The sequence below is a fragment of the Anser cygnoides genome, chromosome 7 (genome assembly GCF_040182565.1).
Source record: "Anser cygnoides isolate HZ-2024a breed goose chromosome 7, Taihu_goose_T2T_genome, whole genome shotgun sequence".
Lineage (NCBI taxonomy): Eukaryota > Metazoa > Chordata > Aves > Anseriformes > Anatidae > Anser > Anser cygnoides.
Window position 1 is genome coordinate 10,332,136 of NC_089879.1, and position 13,396 is coordinate 10,345,531.

General features: G+C 37.5%; 1 long non-coding RNA gene across 10 annotated transcripts in view; it reads left to right on the top strand.

The window, feature by feature from the left end:
- The window catches only part of LOC136791318 (uncharacterized), a 225,869-nt gene that overhangs the window by 93,643 nt on the left and 118,830 nt on the right, over window positions 1–13,396 (top strand). For all 10 annotated transcript variants that reach the window (XR_010833046.1, XR_010833048.1, XR_010833047.1 and 7 more), the window contains exon 2: window positions 10,010–10,265. This is a non-coding gene — a long non-coding RNA (uncharacterized lncRNA). The remainder of the gene's footprint in view (window positions 1–10,009; window positions 10,266–13,396) is intronic.

The window sequence follows — 13,396 nt, forward strand, 5'->3', positions numbered from 1 at the left end:
GACTATCCCCTGCAAATGATCTGCTCTATGAGCACCTAAGTTCAGCTTCTGGTGCTTTTTTTCACTGGAATTTGGAGTCGTACTGCATCTTAGAGCCACAGATTTGTCAGATTTAGTCAGTCTGAACTCTCTCTTTGAGCACAGTCTGGATGGGATTATTACTTTGTGCCCAGCCAAAATTAGGGGCATCTTTCCCCGTCACAGCCCCAACTATACACCTCTCATGATCATTTTAAAGTCTGTTACTTCTGCTACCCTACTGCAAAATGAGGTTGCTGCTGACAAGAGGAAATAATGAGGCTTACCGAGATGCTATCAAAAACCCATTTCTGTGAGTCTTCTTTGGCTGTGAGAAATAAATTCACACAAGAATTTCACGTGACTATATGAGCACACCTGGACAAAAAAACATGTATATAATTCTTTTTCCACAGTTCTCTTTGTTTCTGTATGTTAGACAGTGGGAAGCTGACTACCAGAGAAAATAATTCAATGCAAGTAGTTTCTGTTATTGTAAACACAGCTTGTCAGCAAGAAGTGTTCCTGAGGCTCTCCTGGGAGCTGACTGGCAGTGTAGGTACACAGACACCTTCTAGTTTATAAACAAAATACAATAAAACATTCTTAGCACTAATGTCATTTCTGTACCCTTGGGGATAACATGAATATCAATTTGTATTCTTATTGTTTCGTTAATTTAAAATCATCTGAATTCTTCATGGCAGACTGTGAGATGCTCTGCTCAACAACAGGTCTCTTTCAGAATATTTCCTCTATTGTTCACCTCTTTGTTCATTTTAAATGGGTCCATTTAATTTGAAAATGGGATTTTTTTTTTTAACAAAGTAATCATCTGATATAAATGATAGTGACTGAAAATCACTGCAGACACTTTATTTGTATAATTTTCAGAATCTTGAAGGTAATGAATTTGACCATGGATGGAGGGGACGTGAAGTAGAAAGTCATCAGCAAGGAGCTAATTTGTGTTTCTTGATCATGTGGAGCTGGAAATTCTCCTGTTGAAACCTCTTTGAATCCTCTGCTTTCTTATGGAATATTTCACTCGCTCTTGTCAAGTTAGCCACATTCCCACGTGCTGAGGTTACAGCTGATGTGCATCACTTTTGGGGCTGGATGCTGTCTACGTAAGACTCTGAGAGATGAGTGGTGTATCATGTTAAATACCAGTAACCTCTCAGCTCTGCACCAGCTGGTGTGAGCTGTGGGAATAAAGCTCTCTTAGCAAGCATCTCCACCCCTGATCCCTCTGCCTGGTGTAAAGCCTTCTTTTGGATAGTTTGCCATATGGCTTGTTTTCTGAAGTATCTTTCAAATGGTGTCTTATAGCCAGGTATCTCTTCATCTTGTGAGAGTTATCTCCATACTCTTAAGGATCATGAATGCGGAGCATAAACACCAATGTATGCCAGCCTGGCAATTTTTTCAAGTTAATTTGACAAAACTTGCCTCCCTAAAACACTGATCATATAAAAGCTATAATTTCTGGATCACAAAGGATGAAGCTGTCCAGAGATAGACGTTGTAAGTCAGGCCTAATCAGTCTACCTGTGCTGATGGAACTGGAGCTTTACAGACTCAGACTAGTTGGTCAGCCAACCAGCAGTGATGGTAAAGCTGGCCATGTAGAGGTAAGAGTTATCAAAACAAACACCAGGAAGGATACAAGGCCAACAGCACTGGGAAAGCAGGTACATTTGTGGCTCAGGAAGTCCTTGAGAAAAAATGTCCTTACAGTTAAGCTTGTGATAAGGTAGGATGGGACTTTGTTTCCTCTTGTAATGGAAGTGTTCTTGTGAAAAGAGAAAATTGTAGGTCAGAAAGTCTTGTTGTTTTTATCTAAAAATTTTCATATAATCAGCTGTCAAATAGCAAATCGCCATTCACATTCCCTTGCACAGAGCTTTCACTCCTTGGGAAAGAAGCTTTTCCTCCCTCTCTCCTTTGGAGGAATCATCTCTGATAGCAGCTTCCTACCAAAATAATGCTAGGGTCCATTAGCATCTAGAGTTTGAATCAGTACGTAGGATGTTTCGGTGGTGCAGATTCTAAGGTAAAAGAGGAGAAATGCTGTGTCATATCTTTAGGAAACACTCTGCTAGCTTGCTCATTGCAGGTGCCAAATTACAACAAAACTGGATTTCATATATGATTTTTTTTACATCATTATGATTCAGAGTAGCACGTTGCTCTCCAAGCAGAGAAAAGAAGTCGCTAGAACATGAAGAGCTTTTATAACTAATGACTTAATCATTGGTTTTGACTGGCTTTTTTTTATTAATGCAGACATTATGACTCTGGTCACATTGCTAGGTGTTTCTTTGGCCTTTGATTTGCATGAGTAACCCCTGTTAGCCCTGACACCTTTTGAACTTTCAATTCGAATGTTAATTTTGGGAAGGGGGGAGTTGTGAGTGGGAGAGAGAGAGGGAACAGACAAGCATTTCTTCATACCACAGCACTAAGTTGTGCTCTCCCAGCCCCTCATGTACCATGGGCATACAAATGCACTGTCCCCACTGAGAACACCACGTGCAGGAACAAGACTGGAACAACTCAGTATACCTAATGCTTGTCAGCTGCTTGATCTTTTTCCCTTTCCACTTTTCCTTCTCTTGCAGATAAAATTGCCTACAGAAGTAATGACTAAAGAGACTAGAGACAAAAATATGCCACTAATTTGGGGTAACCAGACTCACCAACCTGTAACGCGATTAGTCATTGCAGCTCAGCGTGACAGCCTCCCAAACTGTTCCTCACGCTCTATTCCTCATCCACTGATGGTTGTCTTCCTCTTTCTAAGCTGTTCTAGTATACCTACAAGTACAGGAGCAGGCTTTGCCTGTTAATACTGAGGCAAGAAAGGCAGGGAGCTCTTCAGCTTTTTTTGTCATCTAGTACCATGCTGTCTCCCCATTCAGCAGCAGACACACGTTTTCTCAGAACTTCCTTTGAAAATATCATACCTCTTGAATATCTTCTTATAGCCCTGGACATCCTTAGCTAGCTTTTGGTCCAGCTGGGCTTTGGACTTTTTCAGCCCTGCAAAAGCAGTTCTTTCATATTCCTGCTGCCTGTCTTCCTTTCCACTTCTTGTATACTCTCTTGCATTTAATTTCAGTAGTTTGTTAAGAAGTTCCTTACTTTGTCAAGTGGGCCTTCTGCAAAAATTCTCAATCTTCCTGCAAAGTGAAATGATATGTTCTTAAGCTCTCAGTAAGTTTTCTCTAAAAGTCAGCCAGCAACTCCTTCTCTCCCATAGCAGCTTCCCAGTTGATTCTGGCTACTCTAGATGAGCCAACCCACCCTCTGTACTGAGCTAATGAATGACTCATGATGGATCCTAGTTCTTCATCCTTTATATGGACCAACATGAAGCATCAGTGAGACCATCGTTTGCCAGTGTTTCACAGGTGGTTTCTTTTAGTGAACAAACAGATGTGGGAATTTTGGATGCCTTTTAGGGTTTGGGGGAGATATTTTCTGCAGCGGATGGAGAAGCTCTTCTGCAGAGATTGCAAGCTCTTCATTTTATTCCTTTAAAATTGGCTCCCTTATCTTTTTTCTCCTCTGTGTTTTCTTGTTTGCCTAAAACAGTGTGCGATCACATCTGGTTAACACTTATATCTGTTGAAGGAATTCATTTGAATTCAATTTGATCAGGTTGATTTATTTAAGATCTGTTACCACAGCGAAAAATACTGTAAAAGTATTATGCCTGCAAGTTTCATAGCCTAACTTGAAACCATTTATCAAATAAGGCAAGCAAATCCATGTATACAGAAATTGCAGCTATGGTATTTTGCCAGTCCCAGAGGAGAGGATAAATGAGGGTAGAATATTTAAAATCTTAGTTCAGGTTTGTTAGTGCTGTTAGTTCCTCTATATTTTTAGTGTTTTTCTTAACATTCCCCAATAAAGTGCCTTCATTTTGCTACATAAACGTAGCAAAAGGTGAGCTTAAGGAAGGTGAAATCTTTGGAGATTAGAGTGGCTAATTACATAGTCTACAGAATGTGTGATGTGTAAGTTGTATTTTTTCCAGCCTTATTGCATGATCAAATTTGGAGAGCTTTTCACAGGAATGACAAAAGACATTGATAAGAGTTTATTTTCTCCTCAGACATAAATAGCTGCTCCAGAATGTAGGGAAAGATCACTGTTCAGAGAAATGAAGACCAGGATCTTACAAGTCAGTAAAGCCAGTGTTATATATTTTCCCTTCAAAATGATTTCAGCAATGACAAAATAAACATTTCATCTGAAACTACCCACAGTTTGTCAGTCTTGGATGGTCAAGTAGACAGACCTAATATGTAAAAACTTCATCTCCATATGGTGGCCAAAATTCTGAATAACTGATAATGAAGAATGAGTTTGCACAACAAATTCATTCTCTATACTGTCAACTGTGCTTGCTGTAGGTATGATTGTGTAGAGGACACTTATCTCTCTGTATCTTCAGTTAGGGTATTACTGACGTATATTACACAAATCAGGGTGTAACACAATTGCCAAGAGCTCTGACTAAAAGCTTAAATCTTAGATTGTTTTTCAGAACAGAAAATCAGAACTAAAATTTTGTGGTAACACATGCGTTAGTCATTTACATTTCATTGTTGCAAGGACTGCAAGAAAATTCTTTTGCTTTCTGGCCTGTTGATGTCCCTGTATAATTAATAAGGTACTATGTTCCTTTAGGTCTCTTTCTTGTTCTTCTGACTCCCTTTTCCTTGTAATAAGAAAGATGAATCAACTAAGGCTGAGTTGCTGAAGACATGATAAGATGCTTAGCTAAACCAAATAGTTATAACTTCAAAGGACAATAGTATCTGAGAGATTTTTATGAGAGTTAAGCAGGGATTTGGAGATATTTGTGGATCAGAAAATACCGAGGTTGTTGAAATTCAACCTGCTCCAAGAAAGAGAAGAAGTTAGCACATTTTTTATGTGAAAATTAAATTGATAAATGTTGCTATCTAACTCTGGCACTGGATTTCCTTAAGTCACTGAGTCCATTTCCAACATAAGTAACCAACCAGCTGGTAGATGCCTGGTGTACAAAAGTCCAAAGAGAGTCTCTGTATGCCATCAATGTGTTGGCCTGTAGAACAGTCCATCAGGTTTGCATCAACTTTTCTCACACTAACATCACATCACTGCTCATAGTCATTCCCTGACTGAACTGTCTGTCAAGATATATTCACTTCATTGTGGCATTCATCTGAAAAGTCCCATTTTATGACAAAGTTACAACTGATCTTGAGGCACCTTGCCTTCAATATTATGTGCCAGTTCTTTGAATAGGCTGACGTGGAAATTATCCACAGCTTGATTTTGACACACTGAATAATCACTGATTTTCTTACACTTTAGAGGTTCTTTTTGCTTTGCTTTGCATTTCAAAATTTCTCTTCATTTGAAGAAATAGCTCTATTTGTAGCGGAAAAATATATATATATATAAAATTAGGCAAAATATCTATTTTTTTGAGGGATTTTCATTTTCTGGAAATTGTCTTTTCTTTTTTGTCTTTATTCAGAAGGAAGAGACATAAGATTTGAAAATCTTTTAAGTTTTATTTGAGCAAGAATATGCTTTCCCTCTAAGTTCTTGTTTTGGTCATGTATTACATAGTGATCAGGGGAAGCGGAACAAATGATTAAGAAGGAAAGGTGACATTTTCTGGACTGTTTTGACATATAATGTGAAAGCTACACCACTTTTCTCTTGCTTTCAATAGGTCTTGGGTATTATACTGCAATTGCTGAACACAACAGAAGTGTCAGCTTGGTCATGGATTCTATATGCTCAATAGCAGTACAGACTGCTGGCAATTTGCATATGCATACAATTATTTTCTTTTCTGTCGTCTTTTGCTGTCATGCATACAGCATGACAACTCTTGGTCTTGGTAAGAACCACTCTCTTTTCCAATGATGTGAGTCACTCGGTCTTCGCAAGGTCAATCTGGTCTCTCAAATGTTCTCCAGCTCCACTGCAGCAATCAGCTCACTCACTATTGCCTGCTCACAACATGATGCCTCAATTGGTCCAATTTGTTGTCCTTGTAAAGGGCTGACCCTAGCCCTGGAAAAAAGGAAAAAAAAAAAAAAAAAAAAAAAAAGGAGTAAGTCCACTGCTTTCAAATGAAGGAAGTAGATCTGGTTTGAAGTTTCTAATTCAGCCTTTCTAGTGGAATCCATCATTATTTTGAATTCTATCCAAGTCTCTGGCAGCTCCAAAGATTGTCAGGGACATGCAGTGCAAAGGTACTGTTATTCAGCCCAATGTCTGATATAACATATCTGAGAGGAATATTGATTTTTCACAGAACATGAAAAACAGAAAAATAGGAAGACACTTCAGCATGACCTTGGCCTTCTACGTGAATAACCTAATGTTTATGGCTCAGCTTACTTTCCTTGTACTTGTCTGAAGTCCTTTGTGGAGCTTTTCTAAAGACAGTAATATCAGCTGCAATACAGATGTGATTTTGCAGTTCTCTGTAGACTTAGGTTGCTATTTAATTTTCATGTAAGATTTTTCCCTAGATGAATTGAGATGCCTTCTGGAGCACTGAGGGATAGCGCAGCCTAATCAGAAACTCACTTTAACATGACACAGTCAAACGTTTGTCTCCCACTTGAGTACTGTTTGTTTTGACATCCTGCTTAAGGGATACTGGGAAAGAAGAAAAAGGGCAGGAAGAGAGATAGGTCTGGAGAAAACAAGTCTTATGAGACATGATACTTAGAATAGCCCTCGAGTACTGCCATCACTAGGCTCCTCAGGCTGCAGTTTTGTAATGGCTTTAAGTTAATCTGTGTGTGGTTAGTTCCAGTTCAACCCTGCTCACACTTTTGAACCTACTGGAGGCCATGGGAGCAAAATCTGGCCGCTGGGCTGCAGGGAAACCTGCCTTATGTCTTCCGAAAGTTGACATGAGAAATGGAAAGCCTTTGGGCAGTCCAGATGTCTGAAAAGTGACTGGAGGTCTATCCATTCTTGGCTCAAAAAATAGCTGGCTGTCACTGAAGACATGTTATGGAGAAGTAGTTGCATAATTGAAGCAAAGAAAAATTATTTTCCTTGCTTAGAGTTTAGCATTACCAAAACAAAAACTTCAGTTTCATTATTTTCAAACATGATTTTCATATATTAGCTTGCTAAACTCGTAATAAGAAATGTAGTCAAGAGAATATCATGCTTTTCATTACAGCAAAGCAGCCATAAATATCATAACAGTTAATGATGGTGAGTCCTGGAGACCCTTCCAATATTATCTAAGGTCATTTTTATTTATGTCTCCACGGGCACATCCAGTTATTGTTATGATGAATGAAATGGGCATTCTGGACTTTGCGTTATGGTGCTCCTGATGCATGGGAAGAGGTATTCCAGCTGTACACCAGCATGCCACAGGCATCCCCCAGTAAGTCAGAGAGAATGGCAGAAAACCATGAGAACAGAACCGTTTCGGGAGCTGAGGGATCATTTAATCTCTATCTGGTTCAGGAACTGTTTGGCTTCTGCCATCTTCATTCAACAGAGAGTACAAAATAAGACACTGTCACGGCATATAAAGGAGTAAGATTTTGTATAAATTTGAGTAAGATGAACTTTAAGTTCTGGGACACTACATTGATTTTTCTATATTGAATTAATAGAAAATATATTTCTTCTGGATGCTAAATCAATAGCTGTAGTTGCACAGCTTAAATGCATTGCATCACTTAGGTTTTGTATTTTTTAACATAAAGAGAGTATAAAGACATAAAAGAGGTTTACAAAGTAAAAGCTTCCTGTAAGAGTTTCAAAAGGAAATGTGTTTGTTGTCAAGGTTGGATTGGGAGCACAGATTTAACAGCTTATGTTGGCTGTGATTAAAAAAAAAAAAAAAAAAAAAAAAAGAAGAAGAAGAAAAATTAATTATTTATAAAATTAGCTTAAAATTACAAATGGAAAAATGGACAGAATCAAAAATTAAATGTGCTAGTACCATTTCATCACTCGGCTTAGGCCCTGATGATAAATCACTGGCAATCCCTGATATAAACAGATGCATTAGAAAGAAGAGTAAGCTGAGTGGAAGATGGAGAGAATGCTTCTTCTGAGATTTTCTTTTTAATTTGATTCTGAGACCAACAGAATAAATGTGCAGAAACAAGTAACCTTCTCCACCTTTTCTGCCCTCCTTTCAAGCTTTTAAGACCCAGCATCCACTGGAGTATCACTCAGCCTTTATTTCTCTGACCTTCCGAGGAACCCTGACCAAAGTTTGCCACACAAATAAAATTAGTATTTCTCACCTGGAGCATAACTTATCCTCCCACTGCTGCATACCTCTCATTGCATGCTCTTTCTGTTTCCAAGTCTGTTTACTTTCTTCCTTCTTTGCCTTTAATGAAATGAAAGAATCTGGTTTGACCAAAAAAGACTGTATCTTTGTCTTTGCTGCTCTCAGTCTGGGGCCAGGGAGGCAGTTATTTCTTAGAGAAATCCTAACAGCAATGTATGTTTAACTGGCTCTAGGCAGCTGATAAGGATGTGCAGAGAACCCATTTCCCACTTACATAGCCACTTTGAGCAAAGATCATAAGTAACAGAAACAGCGTATTTATCTTTGCTGTTGTTTCTTCCTTGCTCTCTGGGTATTTGTCTTATTTTGTCTTCAGGAAAACTTGTTCATACTCATTAGAGATATCAACAAAAACAGCCTCAGCAGATCATTTTGGCTTTCTTGAAGGAGGGCAATTAATATCACCTTCGTTACCAGCAGAAAAGACCGTTGAAGAAGGGGCAGCATCACAAAAATGCTTCTATACCCAAGAGAAAGGGAAGAACAACTAGTGTTAAAACAAAAGCTTCTCTTATTATTTTAAGTTTCAAATGTTTGAATTATCTGGAGTTTTGTTAGTTTGCTGGAGATGTACTCAACCTTGAATTAAGGATGAGATATTGCATCCAAAATTTTGATCCTCTGCATTTTTTCTTCTAATGAAATGAATGCAATTGACTACACCGGATTAAAAATCAGAATTTGAGATTTAAACCCCATTTAAACTGTTTTTGTACTTTCAGATGCCTGCAGTTTTGGACATTCCCTGACTGTAAAGCAGAGCATCACCTTAAGAAAAAATTTGCTCTTGCAACTACTGCCACTATATTTTAGTACCAGTATGCTGTCTCAAACGGCTAAAAATCAGCCATCTGGATTTCCTCAACAGCCTGGCTAACTGCTGTTTAACTAAAATTACCCTCAAGTCAGGGAAATTTTAAGAGCGAAGCCGTCATACAGCAGAGTTATATGATACCATTAACCAAAAGCTTACATTATCTCCAGTCTAATTAATTAAACACCAACAAAATCTAAAAGATTATTTGCATCATGGTGTCATCTGGCCCTTGAAATTTGAAGCCAATAGCAACAGAACCAGATTTATTAATTCTTCCCAATACTTAATTCCCATCACTAAAAATCTGTTACAGGGACTGTTGCCATCCATGGGAAGTTATCAGTAAGCTTTTCTTTGATTTTTTTTTTTTTTGTAAACAAAGACAATTAATCTTTAACTAACATACAAATCACATATTTAAGATTTTTTTTTTTATGGCTGTTAAGTCTTGAAGGATAAGAAATAAGAAAGCCTCATGCTGATTTTCTTGTCATAGACATTGCAACTTTGACATGTTCTTGACAGTCCCTGCATGATTTCCTTTTCTTGTCTCCTTCCTTTGTATTTTAAGTTATTCCCTGGTTAAAAATAGCCACTGTGCAAAGAGTTCAGCCCTGTGTTTTTTCTTTCATTGAACGTCAGGTTGTGATAGATTTGTATGTTTCTAAGCTGAGTCTTGAGGACATAGAAGTTAGAAGCAAATAGCCTTAATTACACACATCATGTTTGAATAGGAAACTCTTTGGCAAAGTAATACTCTCCCAGCTTTTATTATTATTAATAATATTATTTATTTATTTCTCACACAGGCATAGAGATTTGGAGATATCAAAACTTCTGGCTGTCCTCAGAGGTGCTGGAGACACCCAATGACCGCTGAATTCAGAAGTATTTATCTCTGGATGATCAGCTGGTAGCTGCTTGTTATTTTGAACACATGCTATCCCGATCTGCTAGCTGCACGCATCCCCCTCTGGTTCTACTGGAAGAAATGCAGAACTTTTACATGTGTGTCAGCTTTACAAAACTTTTGATGGTAAAGGTAACTCCCCTTCAGTTTCCCAGGTAAGAAATGTTTTTTGGGGGGAAAGGCCATGTGGCATACAGAGATTTAAAAGTTTTGCAGTTAGCAAATCTACATGCCTGACTTGTTTTTCATCCACCGTTAAAAGTAAGCCTAGTCTGCACTTGAACTAATAGTGAGGGAACTCTCAGGTTGTTTTCTCACTTTCTGGACAGTGTAATAGTGTTTTGTCCTTATTTAACTTATGATTACTTGTAGTCAAGTCAGATGCAACACTTTGCTATTGAGTCTGCCTCCCTAGGCTAGCTATTAAGAGTGGTTACAAGCTCTGAAGAGTCTTAACTGATACCCAGCACAGTATTGCTGTGTATGTGTATTGCTGTATATCAGTATGTGTTGTCAAGTGGGCATTTAATTTCTTCTATGAAAATGGAGAACTTTTTTCTCATCACGACTGAAGTTCTGGGTTCCTCCTAAGATTAGGAAAGAAAATGATAAAAATATAATGTGATTTAATCCTTTTTCTGGTGTTGTGGTCTGAATCTACCAGATGGATCTTGTTTTTCAAAGCACAGCCTGCACAGAACTAAGATTTGGAAACTTGGTTGAATGAATCAGCCAAGCACAATGCAAAGAGCCAAAAATGCAAAATCAAAAGAGATTGATATATTTGGCTTGAAAAATTAATGTTTTAAATTTTCACCAATATTTTTGCATTGAAAGTTCAGAAGACGTTTTTGGAATTTAGGAGATCTTGTATTTCTTTTTTTTTTTTTTTCCTGGTAAAAGTCCATTTAATAATTATTTGTAATGAATATCTGAAAAACATCCTGAAAATACGAATTATTTTATACCTGATGTGTTATTATTGCTGGGGACCTTCACATATATGTACATAATTTGTGTTGAAACATCATGCTCTAAATTATATGGGCTTTTGTACAAGCCATCCTTAACTCTCTGCATCTCTGCAGTGGGCTCTATACCATGGATTAGAATAATCATGCGATGTTCCAGCTGGGATTAAGTTCTTGGTAAACTCTATACGATTTTAGTGAAAAGAGAAATGTAGTTGAAACAGTGCAGAATATACATGAAGAATACTGCAGAAGGACTGAGAAGTATTTACATTTGCAGCATCTTGGCTTGTGTTCTCTTGCCTTATTTGTTTTTCCTTTTATTAGCTTTTATTGTGTTGTCATTTGTTCAGTCCTGGGGTTAACTGCTTGGGTGCCTTAATACTTTAAGCGTTTCATAGCACAGATTTCACTCTCTGATTTTGACAAGTCGGTACAGAGTTTTTACAGTCAAGTGTAACAAGTTAAACCATTTTGATCCAATTCTACTTTAATATGATAGGAAATACTGTCAGCCCTGTAGCACCTGCTCTGACTTGCTCTCCAGAGAAGCTTGTCCTACTATATCAACTAAATTGGGTGTCTTGGTACACTACTCACCCAAACTGAGTGCCTAAAATGTGTGTCTAAAGTGTCTTATGCCCCTTTTTAGTTGTTTTGGGCACACAAAATATTTTATAAAGTTGTGTCATAAATTCATTGCCCATTAATGGTTTACCCTATGTGTAAATGTCTCTGGACAGTCCCGTATTTTCTATCTGCTTCCTCTGTCCTTCAAAGATATTACCTCTGGCTCAATTTTCAATTTCTGTGATTAAACTGAAGCATAATATTTTTTCCCATGACATTTGTTTTGTAATGAAGGCATTGAAAAGAACTCAGCATTTCTAACACATTGTTTCCAAATCAAGCTAGAAGAAGGGCTATAAGTATAAATAAGAGGTTACAGAATAGTAGTCCATGTTGGCCAAGCAAACAGGATACCTTGAAATACAAAGATGGGATTAACAAAATCAGATAAGATGTGAAGACTTAAGGTGTAGGGGACTCATTATATGTTGTCTTTAGATTAGAGTTACTATATTTGTATAGGTGTCATCAAAAAAAGTTGAACTAAAATAACAGTATACTGATGAGTAAGTTTCAAGTTTGATCAAAAGGCAAGAAATTCCTTGCAAAGGCATCTTTACATTCAGAGGACTTTAGATCTCCCTTTTAGAGAGATGCTCAGAAGATATTTTGTCACAGCTACAACTGTGGGAACAAATGGTCTCTGGAATAAAATTACCAGTGTCAGAGATGTCAAGACTTCTGTGTAACAACAAGGAAGCAAATAACCCTGTTTTGCTTTAGCTACACTTATGATTATTTTATTCAGATGCATTGATCTTGCAGTACTGCTGTACTGACTTCTTTTGTGTTGCAAGTATCTCAGCCTGCATTTATATTATTTTTGAAAACCAAACACCTCTAAGAAAGAAAGAACCTGAAAAAGATAACTTTATTACTCTAGTACTAAATTGGACGCACTAGCATGTTTAGAGAAAAAAAAAATACAGGATTTCTGTTACTGAGAGAGTCTGCTTTTAAAGTCTAAGTCTATCCAAAACAAAGGACTTCAGCAGTGGACTAGATATGTGTGTACAAAAGCAAGATAGCTTTTTTTAGCTGCAGCCAAAATATGAGGGCAGTTAATACTGTTCAAATATCTAGATAAGCAAACAAAATCATTATGATTTGATTATTTTGAATCAAAATCATCCAGGAACAACTAAATTCACTTACCCATTTTATTCTGTTTTGGCAGAATAGTGGAAGGAATATATCCAGCCAGCTCCCAAGTTTCAGGAGCATGGTTATAATTTCCAGATGCAGGGTGTTAATTCCCTAAGGCATACCAACTTTATCACTTGCAGCCTTCCAGAGTTTTCTACTCACCCTCTTCTGTAGTTGCACAGCTACATACCCAAAGCATTTAATGCCTTCCCTGTGCTTTTCTGACTGTAATCTGCTATACCAAATAAATTGTGGCATTTCATGACAATTAGGACTATCTCTCAAAAAGCTTCCTGACCATCTTTCAGTTGGCAGGACAAGCTTGCTTACATTGTTTCTTAGTTATTTCTTCTTTCTTTGACAGTATTTGGTAAATTGTCCAAATTACAGTTTGGTCCTGGACAATAAGAAAGACTAAGAATGCATGATCAAATATCAGCTCAAATACTTATTTGCATAGATAAGCTATTTACCTAATTATTCTAACATTCATTCAACCACTTGAGGGCTGGTACAGTGGCAGCAGTTCTCAACTATCA